Source organism: Myotis daubentonii, chromosome X (assembly GCF_963259705.1).
Source record: "Myotis daubentonii chromosome X, mMyoDau2.1, whole genome shotgun sequence".
Lineage (NCBI taxonomy): Eukaryota > Metazoa > Chordata > Mammalia > Chiroptera > Vespertilionidae > Myotis > Myotis daubentonii.
Genome location: NC_081861.1, coordinates 76,934,685 through 76,952,641, shown reverse-complemented (window position 1 = coordinate 76,952,641; position 17,957 = coordinate 76,934,685).

Here is a 17,957-nt window from a genome sequence, read left to right as displayed (position 1 = left end):
GAAACTATAATTGGGTATTTGAAGAGTTTTACCACAATTAGAGAGTGTTCCTACAACTATATACTGGAATCGGCAGCATTTTAACTGATTCACACAGAAAACACCAGAGAAATTCGGCTTCCAATTGTAAACATAAACTGTATAGTCTTCACATAGAGTCTTTCAACACAAATTTTGAGCTGTATAAACCTGAATTCCTAATGTTTGAAAGCCAATTCAAGTGAAAACTCTCCCTAAACTAGCCGGAGTTGTAAATATTATCAGTTTTCTGGCTATGTCCCACCTTTCCACTGGTAAACTCCGTGATTGAAAACGGCTGGAAATGTAGTAAGAATCTATTTGCTTTTATTTCAAGTGTTTCTTATAAGTTTTTTATCATTACTGGAAACAATAATTGCGTATTTGAAGAGTTTTACCACAATTAGAGATTGTTCCTACAACTACATACTGGAATCGTGAGCATTTTAACTGATTCACACAGGAAACACCAGAGAAATTCGGCCTCCAATTGTAAACATAAACAGTATAGTCCTCACTTACAGTCTTTCTACACAAATTTTGAGCTGTATAAACCTGAATTCCTAATATTTGAAAGCGAACTCAAGTGAAAACTCACTCTAAACTAGTTGGAGTTCTAAGTATTATCAGTTTTCTGGTCATTACCCAGATTTCCTGTGGTAACCTCCGTGATTGAAAATGGCTGGAAATGTAGTAAGAATCAAGTTCCTTTTATTTCAAGTGTTTCTTACAAGTTTCTTATCATTTCTGGAAACTATAATTGCGTATTTGAAGAGTTTTGCCACAATTACAGAGTGTTCCTACAACTACATACTGGAATCGTCAGCATTTTAACTGATTCACACAGGAAACACCAGAGAAATTCGGCCTCCAATTGTAAACATAAACAGTATAGTCTTCACGTACAGAATTTCTACACAAATTTTGAGCTGAATAAACCTGTATTCCTTCTACTTGAAAGCGAACTCAAGTGAAAACTCACCCTAAACTAGACGGAGTTGTAAGTATTATCAGTTTTCTGGTCATGACCCAGCTTTCCACTGGTAAACTCCGTGATTGAAAACGGCTAGAAATGTAGTAAGAATAAATTTCTTTTCATTTCAAGTGTTTCTTACAAGTTTTTTATCATTTCTGGAAACTATAATTGCGTATTTGAAGAGTTTTACCACCATTAGGGAGTGTTCCTACAACTATATACTGGAATCCATAGCATTTTAACTGACTCACACAGAAAACGCCAGAGAAATTAGGCCTCAATTTTAAACATAAACAGTATATTGCACACTTACAGTCTTTCTAAACTAATTTTGAGCTGTATAAACCTGAAATCCTAATATTTGAAAGCCAATTCAAGTGAAAACTCTCCCTAAACTAGCCGGAGTTGTAAATATTATCAGTTTTCTGGCTATGTCCCACCTTTCCACTGGTAACCTCCGTGATTGAAAACGGCTGGAAATGTAGTAAGAATCTATTTGCTTTTATTTCAAGTGTTTCTGATAAGCTTTTTATCATTACTGGAAACAATAATTGCGTATTTGAAGAGTTTTACCACAATTAGAGAGTGTTCCTACAACTACATACTGGAATCCTGAGCATTTTAACTGATTCACACAGGAAACACCAGAGAAATTGGGCCTCCAATTGTAAACATAAACAGTATAGTCCTCACTTACAGTCTTTCTACAAAAATTTTGAGCTGTATAAACCTGAAATCCTAATATTTGAAAGCCAATTCAAGTGAAAACTCTCCCTAAACTAGCCGGAGTTGTAAATATTATCAGTTTTCTGGCTATGTCCCACCTTTCCACTGGTAACCTCCGTGATTGAAAACGGCTGGAAATGTAGTAAGAATCTATTTGCTTTTATTTCAAGTGTTTATTATAAGTTTTTTATCATTACTGGAAACAATAATTGCGTATTTGAAGAGTTTTACCACAATTAGAGAGTGTTCCTACAACTACATACTGGAATCGTCAGCATTTTAACTGATTCACACAGGAAACACCAGAGAAATTCGGCCTCCAATTGTAAACATAAACAGTATAGTCTTCACGTACAGTCTTTCTACACAAATTTTGAGCTGAATAAACCTGAATTCCTACTATTTGAAAGCGAACTCAAGTGAAAACTCACCCTAAACTAGATGGAGTTGTAAGTATTATCAGTTTTCTGGTCATGACCCAGCTTTCCACTGGTAAACTCCGTGATTGAAAACGGCTGGAAATGTAGTAAGAATAAATTTCCTTTCATTTCAAGTGTTTCTTACAAGTTTTTTTTATCATTTCTGGAAGCTATAATGGCGTATTTGAAGAGTTTTACCACAATTCGAGAGTGTTCCTACAACTATATACTGGAATCGGCAGCATTTTAACTGATTCACACAGAAAACACCAGAGAAATTCGGCTTCCAATTGTAAACATAAACTGTATAGTCTTCACTTAGAGTCTTTCTACACAAATTTTGAGCTGTATAAACCTGAATTCCTAAAATTTGAAAGCGAACTCAAGTGAAAACTCACCCTAAAATAGACTGAGTTTTAAGTATTATCAGTTTTCTGGTCATGACCCAGCTTTCCACTGGTAAGCTCCGTGATTGAAAACGCCCTGAAATGTAGTAAGAATAAATTTCCTTTCATTTCAAGTGTTTCTTACAAGTTTTTTTTATCATTTCTGGAAACTATAATTGGGTATTTGAAGAGTTTTACCACAATTAGAGAGTGTTCCTACAACTATATACTGGAATCGGCAGCATTTTAACTGATTCACACAGAAAACACCAGAGAAATTCGGCTTCCAATTGTAAACATAAACTGTATAGTCTTCACATAGAGTCTTTCAACACAAATTTTGAGCTGTATAAACCTGAATTCCTAATGTTTGAAAGCCAATTCAAGTGAAAACTCTCCCTAAACTAGCCGGAGTTGTAAATATTATCAGTTTTCTGGCTATGTCCCACCTTTCCACTGGTAAACTCCGTGATTGAAAACGGCTGGAAATGTAGTAAGAATCTATTTGCTTTTATTTCAAGTGTTTCTTATAAGTTTTTTATCATTACTGGAAACAATAATTGCGTATTTGAAGAGTTTTACCACAATTAGAGATTGTTCCTACAACTACATACTGGAATCGTGAGCATTTTAACTGATTCACACAGGAAACACCAGAGAAATTCGGCCTCCAATTGTAAACATAAACAGTATAGTCCTCACTTACAGTCTTTCTACACAAATTTTGAGCTGTATAAACCTGAATTCCTAATATTTGAAAGCGAACTCAAGTGAAAACTCACTCTAAACTAGTTGGAGTTCTAAGTATTATCAGTTTTCTGGTCATTACCCAGATTTCCTGTGGTAACCTCCGTGATTGAAAATGGCTGGAAATGTAGTAAGAATCAAGTTCCTTTTATTTCAAGTGTTTCTTACAAGTTTCTTATCATTTCTGGAAACTATAATTGCGTATTTGAAGAGTTTTGCCACAATTACAGAGTGTTCCTACAACTACATACTGGAATCGTCAGCATTTTAACTGATTCACACAGGAAACACCAGAGAAATTCGGCCTCCAATTGTAAACATAAACAGTATAGTCTTCACGTACAGAATTTCTACACAAATTTTGAGCTGAATAAACCTGTATTCCTTCTACTTGAAAGCGAACTCAAGTGAAAACTCACCCTAAACTAGACGGAGTTGTAAGTATTATCAGTTTTCTGGTCATGACCCAGCTTTCCACTGGTAAACTCCGTGATTGAAAACGGCTAGAAATGTAGTAAGAATAAATTTCTTTTCATTTCAAGTGTTTCTTACAAGTTTTTTATCATTTCTGGAAACTATAATTGCGTATTTGAAGAGTTTTACCACCATTAGGGAGTGTTCCTACAACTATATACTGGAATCCATAGCATTTTAACTGACTCACACAGAAAACGCCAGAGAAATTAGGCCTCAATTTTAAACATAAACAGTATATTGCACACTTACAGTCTTTCTAAACTAATTTTGAGCTGTATAAACCTGAAATCCTAATATTTGAAAGCCAATTCAAGTGAAAACTCTCCCTAAACTAGCCGGAGTTGTAAATATTATCAGTTTTCTGGCTATGTCCCACCTTTCCACTGGTAACCTCCGTGATTGAAAACGGCTGGAAATGTAGTAAGAATCTATTTGCTTTTATTTCAAGTGTTTCTGATAAGCTTTTTATCATTACTGGAAACAATAATTGCGTATTTGAAGAGTTTTACCACAATTAGAGAGTGTTCCTACAACTACATACTGGAATCCTGAGCATTTTAACTGATTCACACAGGAAACACCAGAGAAATTGGGCCTCCAATTGTAAACATAAACAGTATAGTCCTCACTTACAGTCTTTCTACAAAAATTTTGAGCTGTATAAACCTGAAATCCTAATATTTGAAAGCCAATTCAAGTGAAAACTCTCCCTAAACTAGCCGGAGTTGTAAATATTATCAGTTTTCTGGCTATGTCCCACCTTTCCACTGGTAACTTCCGTGATTGAAAACGGCTGGAAATGTACTAAGAATCTATTTGCTTTTATTTCAAGTGTTTCTTATAAGTTTTTTATCATTACTGGAAACAATAATTGCGTATTTGAAGAGTTTTACCACAATTAGAGAGTGTTCCTACAACTACATACTGGAATCGTCAGCATTTTAACTGATTCACACAGGAAACACCAGAGAAATTCGGCCTCCAATTGTAAACATAAACAGTATAGTCTTCACGTACAGTCTTTCTACACAAGTTTTGAGCTGAATAAACCTGAATTCCTAATATTTGAAAGCGACCTCAACTGAAAACTCACTCTAAACTAGTTGGAGTTGTAAGTATTATCAGTTTTCTGGTCATTACCCAGATTTCCTGTGGTAAACTCGGTGATTGAAAACGGCTAGAAATGTAGTAAGAATAAATTTCCTTTCATTTCAAATGTTTCTTACAAGTTTTTTTTATCATTTCTGGAAATTATAATTGCGTATTTGAAGAGTTTTACCACAATTAGAGAGTGTTCCTACAACTATATACTGGAATCAGCAGCATTTTAACTGATTCACACAGAAAACGCCAGTAAATTAGGCCTCAATTTTAAACATAAACAGTATATTGCACACTTACAGTCTTTCTAAACTAATTTTGAGCTGTATAAACCTGAAATCCTAATATTTGAAAGCCAATTCAAGTGAAAACTCTCCCTAAACTAGACGGAGTTGTAAGTATTATCAGTTTTCTGGTCATGACCCAGCTTTCCACTGGTAAACTCCGTGATTGAAAACGGCTGGAAATGTAGTAAGAATAAATTTCCTTTCATTTCAAATGTTTCTTACAAGTTTTTTTTATCATTTCTGGAAGCTATAATTGCGTATTTGAAGAGTTTTACCACAATTAGAGAGTGTTCCTACAACTACATACTGAAATCATCAGCATTTTAACTGATTCACACAGGAAACACCAGAGAAATTCGGCCTCCAATTATAAACATAAACAGTATAGTCTTCACGTACAGTCTTTCTACACAACTTTTGAGCTGAATATACCTGAATTCCTAATATTTGAAAGCGAACTCAAGTGAAAACTCACCCTAAACTAGATGGAGTTGTAAGTATTATCAGTTTTCTGGTCATGACCCAGCTTTCCACTGGTAAACTCCGTGATTGAAAACGGCTGGAAATGTAGTAAGAATAAATTTCCTTTCATTTCAAGTGTTTCTTACAAGTTTTTTTTATCATTTCTGGAAGCTATAATGGCGTATTTGAAGAGTTTTACCACAATTCGAGAGTGTTCCTACAACTATTTACCGGAATCGGCAGCATTTTAACTGATTCACACAGAAAACACCAGAGAAATTCGGCTTCCAATTGTAAACATAAACTGTATATTCTTCACTTAGAGTCTTTCTACACAAATTTTGAGCTGTATAAACCTGAATTCCTAAAATTTGAAAGCGAACTCAAGTGAAAACTCACCCTAAAATAGACTGAGTTTTAAGTATTATCAGTTTTCTGGTCATGACCCAGCTTTCCACTGGTAAGCTCCGTGATTGAAAACGCCCTGAAATGTAGTAAGAATAAATTTCCTTTCATTTCAAGTGTTTCTTACAAGTTTTTTTTATCATTTCTGGAAACTATAATTGGGTATTTGAAGAGTTTTACCACACTTAGAGAGTGTTCCTACAACTCTATACTGGAATCCACAGCATTTTAACTGATTCACACAGAAAACGCCAGAAAAATTAGGCCTCAATTTTAAACATAAAGAGTATATTGCACACTTACAGTCTTTCTAAACTAATTTTGAGCTGTATAAACCTGAAATCCTAATATTTGAAAGCCAATTCAAGTGAAAACTCTCCCTAAACTAGCCGGAGTTTTAAGTATTATCAGTTTTCTGGTCATGACCCAGCTTTCCAGTGGTAACCTCCGTGATTGAAAACGGTTGGAAATGTTGTAAGAATCAATTTCCTTTTATTTCAAGTGTTTCTTACAAGTTTTTTATCATTTCAGGAAACTGTAATTGCGTATTTGAAGAGTTTTACCACAATTAGAGAGTGTTCCTACAACTATATACTGGAATCGTCAGCATTTTAACTGATTCACACAGAAAAGGCCAGAAAAGTTAGGCCTCAATTTTAAACATAAACAGTATATTGCACACTTACAGTCTTTCTATACAAATTTTGAGCTGAATAAACCTGAAATCCTAATGTTTGAAAGCCAATTCAAGTGAAAACTCTCCCTAAACTAGCCGGAGTTGTAAATATTATCAGTTTTCTGGCTATGTCCCACCTTTCCACTGGTAAACTCCGTGATTGAAAACGGCTGGAAATGTAGTAAGAATCTATTTGCTTTTATTTCAAGTGTTTCTTATAAGTTTTTTATCATTACTGGAAACAATAATTGCGTATTTGAAGAGTTTTACCACAATTAGAGATTGTTCCTACAACTACATACTGGAATCGTCAGCATTTTAACTGATTCACACAGGAAACACCAGAGAAATTCGGCCTCCAATTGTAAACATAAACAGTATAGTCCTCACTTACAGTCTTTCTACACAAATTTTGAGCTGTATAAACCTGAATTCCTAATATTTGAAAGCGAACTCAAGTGAAAACTCACTCTAAACTAGTTGGAATTCTAAGTATTATCAGTTTTCTGGTCATTACCCAGATTTCCTGTGGTAACCTCCGTGATTGAAAACGGCTGGAAATGTAGTAAGAATCAAGTTCCTTTTATTTCAAGTGTTTCTTACAAGTTTCTTATCATTTCTGGAAACTATAATTGCGTATTTGAAGAGTTTTACCACAATTACAGAGTGTTCCTACAACTACATACTGGAATCGTCAGCATTTTAACTGATTCACACAGGAAACACCAGAGAAATTCGGCCTCCAATTGTAAACATAAACAGTATAGTCTTCACGTACAGAATTTCTACACAAATTTTGAGCTGAATAAACCTGTATTCCTTCTACTTGAAAGCGAACTCAAGTGAAAACTCACCCTAAACTAGACGGAGTTGTAAGTATTATCAGTTTTCTGGTCATGACCCAGCTTTCCACTGGTAAACTCCGTGATTGAAAACGGCTAGAAATGTAGTAAGAATAAATTTCTTTTCATTTCAAGTGTTTCTTACAAGTTTTTTATCATTTCTGGAAACTATAATTGCGTATTTGAAGAGTTTTACCACCATTAGGGAGTGTTCCTACAACTATATACTGGAATCCATAGCATTTTAACTGACTCACACAGAAAACGCCAGAGAAATTAGGCCTCAATTTTAAACATAAACAGTATATTGCACACTTACAGTCTTTCTAAACTAATTTTGAGCTGTATAAACCTGAAATCCTAATATTTGAAAGCCAATTCAAGTGAAAACTCTCCCTAAACTAGCCGGAGTTGTAAATATTATCAGTTTTCTGGCTATGTCCCACCTTTCCACTGGTAACCTCCGTGATTGAAAACGGCTGGAAATGTAGTAAGAATCTATTTGCTTTTATTTCAAGTGTTTCTGATAAGCTTTTTATCATTACTGGAAACAATAATTGCGTATTTGAAGAGTTTTACCACAATTAGAGAGTGTTCCTACAACTACATACTGGAATCCTGAGCATTTTAACTGATTCACACAGGAAACACCAGAGAAATTGGGCCTCCAATTGTAAACATAAACAGTATAGTCCTCACTTACAGTCTTTCTACAAAAATTTTGAGCTGTATAAACCTGAAATCCTAATATTTGAAAGCCAATTCAAGTGAAAACTCTCCCTAAACTAGCCGGAGTTGTAAATATTATCAGTTTTCTGGCTATGTCCCACCTTTCCACTGGTAACTTCCGTGATTGAAAACGGCTGGAAATGTACTAAGAATCTATTTGCTTTTATTTCAAGTGTTTCTTATAAGTTTTTTATCATTACTGGAAACAATAATTGCGTATTTGAAGAGTTTTACCACAATTAGAGAGTGTTCCTACAACTACATACTGGAATCGTCAGCATTTTAACTGATTCACACAGGAAACACCAGAGAAATTCGGCCTCCAATTGTAAACATAAACAGTATAGTCTTCACGTACAGTCTTTCTACACAAGTTTTGAGCTGAATAAACCTGAATTCCTAATATTTGAAAGCGACCTCAACTGAAAACTCACTCTAAACTAGTTGGAGTTGTAAGTATTATCAGTTTTCTGGTCATTACCCAGATTTCCTGTGGTAAACTCGGTGATTGAAAACGGCTAGAAATGTAGTAAGAATAAATTTCCTTTCATTTCAAATGTTTCTTACAAGTTTTTTTTATCATTTCTGGAAATTATAATTGCGTATTTGAAGAGTTTTACCACAATTAGAGAGTGTTCCTACAACTATATACTGGAATCAGCAGCATTTTAACTGATTCACACAGAAAACGCCAGTAAATTAGGCCTCAATTTTAAACATAAACAGTATATTGCACACTTACAGTCTTTCTAAACTAATTTTGAGCTGTATAAACCTGAAATCCTAATATTTGAAAGCCAATTCAAGTGAAAACTCTCCCTAAACTAGACGGAGTTGTAAGTATTATCAGTTTTCTGGTCATGACCCAGCTTTCCACTGGTAAACTCCGTGATTGAAAACGGCTGGAAATGTAGTAAGAATAAATTTCCTTTCATTTCAAATGTTTCTTACAAGTTTTTTTTATCATTTCTGGAAGCTATAATTGCGTATTTGAAGAGTTTTACCACAATTAGAGAGTGTTCCTACAACTACATACTGAAATCATCAGCATTTTAACTGATTCACACAGGAAACACCAGAGAAATTCGGCCTCCAATTATAAACATAAACAGTATAGTCTTCACGTACAGTCTTTCTACACAACTTTTGAGCTGAATATACCTGAATTCCTAATATTTGAAAGCGAACTCAAGTGAAAACTCACCCTAAACTAGATGGAGTTGTAAGTATTATCAGTTTTCTGGTCATGACCCAGCTTTCCACTGGTAAACTCCGTGATTGAAAACGGCTGGAAATGTAGTAAGAATAAATTTCCTTTCATTTCAAGTGTTTCTTACAAGTTTTTTTTATCATTTCTGGAAGCTATAATGGCGTATTTGAAGAGTTTTACCACAATTCGAGAGTGTTCCTACAACTATTTACCGGAATCGGCAGCATTTTAACTGATTCACACAGAAAACACCAGAGAAATTCGGCTTCCAATTGTAAACATAAACTGTATATTCTTCACTTAGAGTCTTTCTACACAAATTTTGAGCTGTATAAACCTGAATTCCTAAAATTTGAAAGCGAACTCAAGTGAAAACTCACCCTAAAATAGACTGAGTTTTAAGTATTATCAGTTTTCTGGTCATGACCCAGCTTTCCACTGGTAAGCTCCGTGATTGAAAACGCCCTGAAATGTAGTAAGAATAAATTTCCTTTCATTTCCAGTGTTTCTTACAAGTTTTTTTTATCATTTCTGGAAACTATAATTGGGTATTTGAAGAGTTTTACCACACTTAGAGAGTGTTCCTACAACTCTATACTGGAATCCACAGCATTTTAACTGATTCACACAGAAAACGCCAGAAAAATTAGGCCTCAATTTTAAACATAAACTGTATATTCTTCACTTAGAGTCTTTCTACACAAATTTTGAGCTGTATAAACCTGAATTCCTAAAATTTGAAAGCGAACTCAAGTGAAAACTCACCCTAAAATAGACTGAGTTTTAAGTATTATCAGTTTTCTGGTCATGACCCAGCTTTCCACTGGTAAGCTCCGTGATTGAAAACGCCCTGAAATGTAGTAAGAATAAATTTCCTTTCATTTCAAGTGTTTCTTACAAGTTTTTTTTATCATTTCTGGAAACTATAATTGGGTATTTGAAGAGTTTTACCACACTTAGAGAGTGTTCCTACAACTCTATACTGGAATCCACAGCATTTTAACTGATTCACACAGAAAACGCCAGAAAAATTAGGCCTCAATTTTAAACATAAAGAGTATATTGCACACTTACAGTCTTTCTAAACTAATTTTGAGCTGTATAAACCTGAAATCCTAATATTTGAAAGCCAATTCAAGTGAAAACTCTCCCTAAACTAGCCGGAGTTTTAAGTATTATCAGTTTTCTGGTCATGACCCAGCTTTCCAGTGGTAACCTCCGTGATTGAAAACGGTTGGAAATGTTGTAAGAATCAATTTCCTTTTATTTCAAGTGTTTCTTACAAGTTTTTTATCATTTCAGGAAACTGTAATTGCGTATTTGAAGAGTTTTACCACAATTAGAGAGTGTTCCTACAACTATATACTGGAATCGTCAGCATTTTAACTGATTCACACAGAAAAGGCCAGAAAAGTTAGGCCTCAATTTTAAACATAAACAGTATATTGCACACTTACAGTCTTTCTATACAAATTTTGAGCTGAATAAACCTGAAATCCTAATGTTTGAAAGCCAATTCAAGTGAAAACTCTCCCTAAACTAGCCGGAGTTGTAAATATTATCAGTTTTCTGGCTATGTCCCACCTTTCCACTGGTAAACTCCGTGATTGAAAACGGCTGGAAATGTAGTAAGAATCTATTTGCTTTTATTTCAAGTGTTTCTTATAAGTTTTTTATCATTACTGGAAACAATAATTGCGTATTTGAAGAGTTTTACCACAATTAGAGATTGTTCCTACAACTACATACTGGAATCGTCAGCATTTTAACTGATTCACACAGGAAACACCAGAGAAATTCGGCCTCCAATTGTAAACATAAACAGTATAGTCCTCACTTACAGTCTTTCTACACAAATTTTGAGCTGTATAAACCTGAATTCCTAATATTTGAAAGCGAACTCAAGTGAAAACTCACTCTAAACTAGTTGGAATTCTAAGTATTATCAGTTTTCTGGTCATTACCCAGATTTCCTGTGGTAACCTCCGTGATTGAAAACGGCTGGAAATGTAGTAAGAATCAAGTTCCTTTTATTTCAAGTGTTTCTTACAAGTTTCTTATCATTTCTGGAAACTATAATTGCGTATTTGAAGAGTTTTACCACAATTACAGAGTGTTCCTACAACTACATACTGGAATCGTCAGCATTTTAACTGATTCACACAGGAAACACCAGAGAAATTCGGCCTCCAATTGTAAACATAAACAGTATAGTCTTCACGTACAGAATTTCTACACAAATTTTGAGCTGAATAAACCTGTATTCCTTCTACTTGAAAGCGAACTCAAGTGAAAACTCACCCTAAACTAGACGGAGTTGTAAGTATTATCAGTTTTCTGGTCATGACCCAGCTTTCCACTGGTAAACTCCGTGATTGAAAACGGCTAGAAATGTAGTAAGAATAAATTTCTTTTCATTTCAAGTGTTTCTTACAAGTTTTTTATCATTTCTGGAAACTATAATTGCGTATTTGAAGAGTTTTACCACCATTAGGGAGTGTTCCTACAACTATATACTGGAATCCATAGCATTTTAACTGACTCACACAGAAAACGCCAGAGAAATTAGGCCTCAATTTTAAACATAAACAGTATATTGCACACTTACAGTCTTTCTAAACTAATTTTGAGCTGTATAAACCTGAAATCCTAATATTTGAAAGCCAATTCAAGTGAAAACTCTCCCTAAACTAGCCGGAGTTGTAAATATTATCAGTTTTCTGGCTATGTCCCACCTTTCCACTGGTAACCTCCGTGATTGAAAACGGCTGGAAATGTAGTAAGAATCTATTTGCTTTTATTTCAAGTGTTTCTGATAAGCTTTTTATCATTACTGGAAACAATAATTGCGTATTTGAAGAGTTTTACCACAATTAGAGAGTGTTCCTACAACTACATACTGGAATCCTGAGCATTTTAACTGATTCACACAGGAAACACCAGAGAAATTGGGCCTCCAATTGTAAACATAAACAGTATAGTCCTCACTTACAGTCTTTCTACAAAAATTTTGAGCTGTATAAACCTGAAATCCTAATATTTGAAAGCCAATTCAAGTGAAAACTCTCCCTAAACTAGCCGGAGTTGTAAATATTATCAGTTTTCTGGCTATGTCCCACCTTTCCACTGGTAACTTCCGTGATTGAAAACGGCTGGAAATGTACTAAGAATCTATTTGCTTTTATTTCAAGTGTTTCTTATAAGTTTTTTATCATTACTGGAAACAATAATTGCGTATTTGAAGAGTTTTACCACAATTAGAGAGTGTTCCTACAACTACATACTGGAATCGTCAGCATTTTAACTGATTCACACAGGAAACACCAGAGAAATTCGGCCTCCAATTGTAAACATAAACAGTATAGTCTTCACGTACAGTCTTTCTACACAAGTTTTGAGCTGAATAAACCTGAATTCCTAATATTTGAAAGCGACCTCAACTGAAAACTCACTCTAAACTAGTTGGAGTTGTAAGTATTATCAGTTTTCTGGTCATTACCCAGATTTCCTGTGGTAAACTCGGTGATTGAAAACGGCTAGAAATGTAGTAAGAATAAATTTCCTTTCATTTCAAATGTTTCTTACAAGTTTTTTTTATCATTTCTGGAAATTATAATTGCGTATTTGAAGAGTTTTACCACAATTAGAGAGTGTTCCTACAACTATATACTGGAATCAGCAGCATTTTAACTGATTCACACAGAAAACGCCAGTAAATTAGGCCTCAATTTTAAACATAAACAGTATATTGCACACTTACAGTCTTTCTAAACTAATTTTGAGCTGTATAAACCTGAAATCCTAATATTTGAAAGCCAATTCAAGTGAAAACTCTCCCTAAACTAGACGGAGTTGTAAGTATTATCAGTTTTCTGGTCATGACCCAGCTTTCCACTGGTAAACTCCGTGATTGAAAACGGCTGGAAATGTAGTAAGAATAAATTTCCTTTCATTTCAAATGTTTCTTACAAGTTTTTTTTATCATTTCTGGAAGCTATAATTGCGTATTTGAAGAGTTTTACCACAATTAGAGAGTGTTCCTACAACTACATACTGAAATCATCAGCATTTTAACTGATTCACACAGGAAACACCAGAGAAATTCGGCCTCCAATTATAAACATAAACAGTATAGTCTTCACGTACAGTCTTTCTACACAACTTTTGAGCTGAATATACCTGAATTCCTAATATTTGAAAGCGAACTCAAGTGAAAACTCACCCTAAACTAGATGGAGTTGTAAGTATTATCAGTTTTCTGGTCATGACCCAGCTTTCCACTGGTAAACTCCGTGATTGAAAACGGCTGGAAATGTAGTAAGAATAAATTTCCTTTCATTTCAAGTGTTTCTTACAAGTTTTTTTTATCATTTCTGGAAGCTATAATGGCGTATTTGAAGAGTTTTACCACAATTCGAGAGTGTTCCTACAACTATTTACCGGAATCGGCAGCATTTTAACTGATTCACACAGAAAACACCAGAGAAATTCGGCTTCCAATTGTAAACATAAACTGTATATTCTTCACTTAGAGTCTTTCTACACAAATTTTGAGCTGTATAAACCTGAATTCCTAAAATTTGAAAGCGAACTCAAGTGAAAACTCACCCTAAAATAGACTGAGTTTTAAGTATTATCAGTTTTCTGGTCATGACCCAGCTTTCCACTGGTAAGCTCCGTGATTGAAAACGCCCTGAAATGTAGTAAGAATAAATTTCCTTTCATTTCAAGTGTTTCTTACAAGTTTTTTTTATCATTTCTGGAAACTATAATTGGGTATTTGAAGAGTTTTACCACACTTAGAGAGTGTTCCTACAACTCTATACTGGAATCCACAGCATTTTAACTGATTCACACAGAAAACGCCAGAAAAATTAGGCCTCAATTTTAAACATAAACAGTATATTGCACACTTACAGTCTTTCTAAACTAATTTTGAGCTGTATAAACCTGAAATCCTAATATTTGAAAGCCAATTCAAGTGAAAACTCTCCCTAAACTAGCCGGAGTTTTAAGTATTATCAGTTTTCTGGTCATGACCCAGCTTTCCAGTGGTAACCTCCGTGATTGAAAACGGTTGGAAATGTTGTAAGAATCAATTTCCTTTTATTTCAAGTGTTTCTTACAAGTTTTTTATCATTTCAGGAAACTGTAATTGCGTATTTGAAGAGTTTTACCACAATTAGAGAGTGTTCCTACAACTATATACTGGAATCGTCAGCATTTTAACTGATTCACACAGAAAACGCCAGAAAAGTTAGGCCTCAATTTTAAACATAAACAGTATATTGCACACTTACAGTCTTTCTATACAAATTTTGAGCTGAATAAACCTGAAATCCTAATGTTTGAAAGCCAATTCAAGTGAAAACTCTCCCTAAACTAGCCGGAGTTGTAAATATTATCAGTTTTCTGGCTATGTCCCACCTTTCCACTGGTAAACTCCGTGATTGAAAACGGCTGGAAATGTAGTAAGAATCTATTTGCTTTTATTTCAAGTGTTTCTTATAAGTTTTTTATCATTACTGGAAACAATAATTGCGTATTTGAAGAGTTTTACCACAATTAGAGATTGTTCCTACAACTACATACTGGAATCGTCAGCATTTTAACTGATTCACACAGGAAACACCAGAGAAATTCGGCCTCCAATTGTAAACATAAACAGTATAGTCCTCACTTACAGTCTTTCTACACAAATTTTGAGCTGTATAAACCTGAATTCCTAATATTTGAAAGCGAACTCAAGTGAAAACTCACTCTAAACTAGTTGGAATTCTAAGTATTATCAGTTTTCTGGTCATTACCCAGATTTCCTGTGGTAACCTCCGTGATTGAAAACGGCTGGAAATGTAGTAAGAATCAAGTTCCTTTTATTTCAAGTGTTTCTTACAAGTTTCTTATCATTTCTGGAAACTATAATTGCGTATTTGAAGAGTTTTACCACAATTACAGAGTGTTCCTACAACTACATACTGGAATCGTCAGCATTTTAACTGATTCACACAGGAAACACCAGAGAAATTCGGCCTCCAATTGTAAACATAAACAGTATAGTCTTCACGTACAGACTTTCTACACAAATTTTGAGCTGAATAAACCTGTATTCCTTCTATTTGAAAGCGAACTCAAGTGAAAACTCACCCTAAACTAGACGGAGTTGTAAGTATTATCAGTTTTCTGGTCATAACCCAGCTTTCCACTGGTAAACTCCGTGATTGAAAACGGCTAGAAATGTAGTAAGAATAAATTTCTTTTCATTTCAAGTGTTTCTTACAAGTTTTTTATCATTTCTGGAAACTATAATTGCGTATTTGAAGAGTTTTACCACCATTAGGGAGTGTTCCTACAACTATATACTGGAATCCATAGCATTTTAACTGATTCACACAGAAAACGCCAGAGAAATTAGGCCTCAATTTTAAACATAAACAGTATATTGCACACTTACAGTCTTTCTAAACTAATTTTGAGCTGTATAAACCTGAAATCCTAATATTTGAAAGCCAATTCAAGTGAAAACTCTCCGTAAACTAGCCGGAGTTGTAAATATTATCAGTTTTCTGGCTATGTCCCACCTTTCCACTGGTAACCTCCGTGATTGAAAACGGCTGGAAATGTAGTAAGAATCTATTTGCTTTTATTTCAAGTGTTTCTGATAAGCTTTTTATATTTACTGGAAACAATAATTGCGTATTTGAAGAGTTTTACCACAATTAGAGAGTGTTCCTACAACTACATACTGGAATCGTGAGCATTTTAACTGATTCACACAGGAAACACCAGAGAAATTGGGCCTCCAATTGTAAACATAAACAGTACAGTCCTCACTTACAGTCTTTCTACAAAAATTTTGAGCTGTATAAACCTGAAATCCTAATATTTGAAAGCCAATTCAAGTGAAAACTCTCCCTAAACTAGCCGGAGTTGTAAATATTATCAGTTTTCTGGCTATGTCCCACCTTTCCACTGGTAACCTCCGTGATTGAAAACGGCTGGAAATGTAGTAAGAATCTATTTGCTTTTATTTCAAGTGTTTCTTATAAGTTTTTTATCATTACTGGAAACAATAATTGCGTATTTGAAGAGTTTTACCACAATTAGAGAGTGTTCCTACAACTACATACTGGAATCGTCAGCATTTTAACTGATTCACACAGGAAACACCAGAGAAATTCGGCCTCCAATTGTAAACATAAACAGTATAGTCTTCACGTACAGTCTTTCTACACAAATTTTGAGCTGAATAAACCTGAATTCCTACTATTTGAAAGCGAACTCAAGTGAAAACTCACCCTAAACTGGATGGAGTTGTAAGTATTATCAGTTTTCTGGTCATGACCCAGCTTTCCACTGGTAAACTCCGTGATTGAAAACGGCTGGAAATGTAGTAAGAATAAATTTCCTTTCATTTCAAGTGTTTCTTACAAGTTTTTTTTATCATTTATGGAAGCTATAATGGCGTATTTGAAGAGTTTTACCACAATTCGAGAGTGTTCCTACAACTATATACTGGAATCGGCAGCATTTTAACTGATTCACACAGAAAACACCAGAGAAATTCGGCTTCCAATTGTAAACATAAACTGTATATTCTTCACTTAGAGTCTTTCTACACAAATTTTGAGCTGTATAAACCTGAATTCCTAAAATTTGAAAGCGAACTCAAATGAAAACTCACCCTAAAATAGACTGAGTTTTAAGTATTATCAGTTTTCTGGTCATGACCCAGCTTTCCACTGGTAAGCTCCGTGATTGAAAACGCCCTGAAATGTAGTAAGAATAAATTTCCTTTCATTTCAAGTGTTTCTTACAAGTTTTTTTTATCATTTCTGGAAACTATAATTGGGTATTTGAAGAGTTTTACCACAATTAGAGAGTGTTCCTACAACTCTATACTGGAATCCACAGCATTTTAACTGATTCACACAGAAAACGCCAGAAAAATTAGGCCTCAATTTCAAACATAAAGAGTATATTGCACACTTACAGTCTTTCTAAACTAATTTTGAGCTGTATAAACCTGAAATCCTAATATTTGAAAGCCAATTCAAGTGAAAACTCTCCCTAAACTAGCCGGAGTTTTAAGTATTATCAGTTTTCTGGTCATGACCCAGCTTTCCAGTGGTAACCTCCGTGATTGAAAACGGTTGGAAATGTTGTAAGAATCAATTTCCTTTTATTTCAAGTGTTTCTTACAAGTTTTTTATCATTTCAGGAAACTGTAATTGCGTATTTGAAGAGTTTTACCACAATTAGAGAGTGTTCCTACAACTATATACTGGAATCGTCAGCATTTTAACTGATTCACACAGAAAAGGCCAGAAAAGTTAGGCCTCAATTTTAAACATAAACAGTATATTGCACACTTACAGTCTTTCTATACAAATTTTGAGCTGAATAAACCTGAAATCCTAATGTTTGAAAGCCAATTCAAGTGAAAACTATCCCTAAACTAGCCGGAGTTGTAAATATTATCAGTTTTCTGGCTATGTC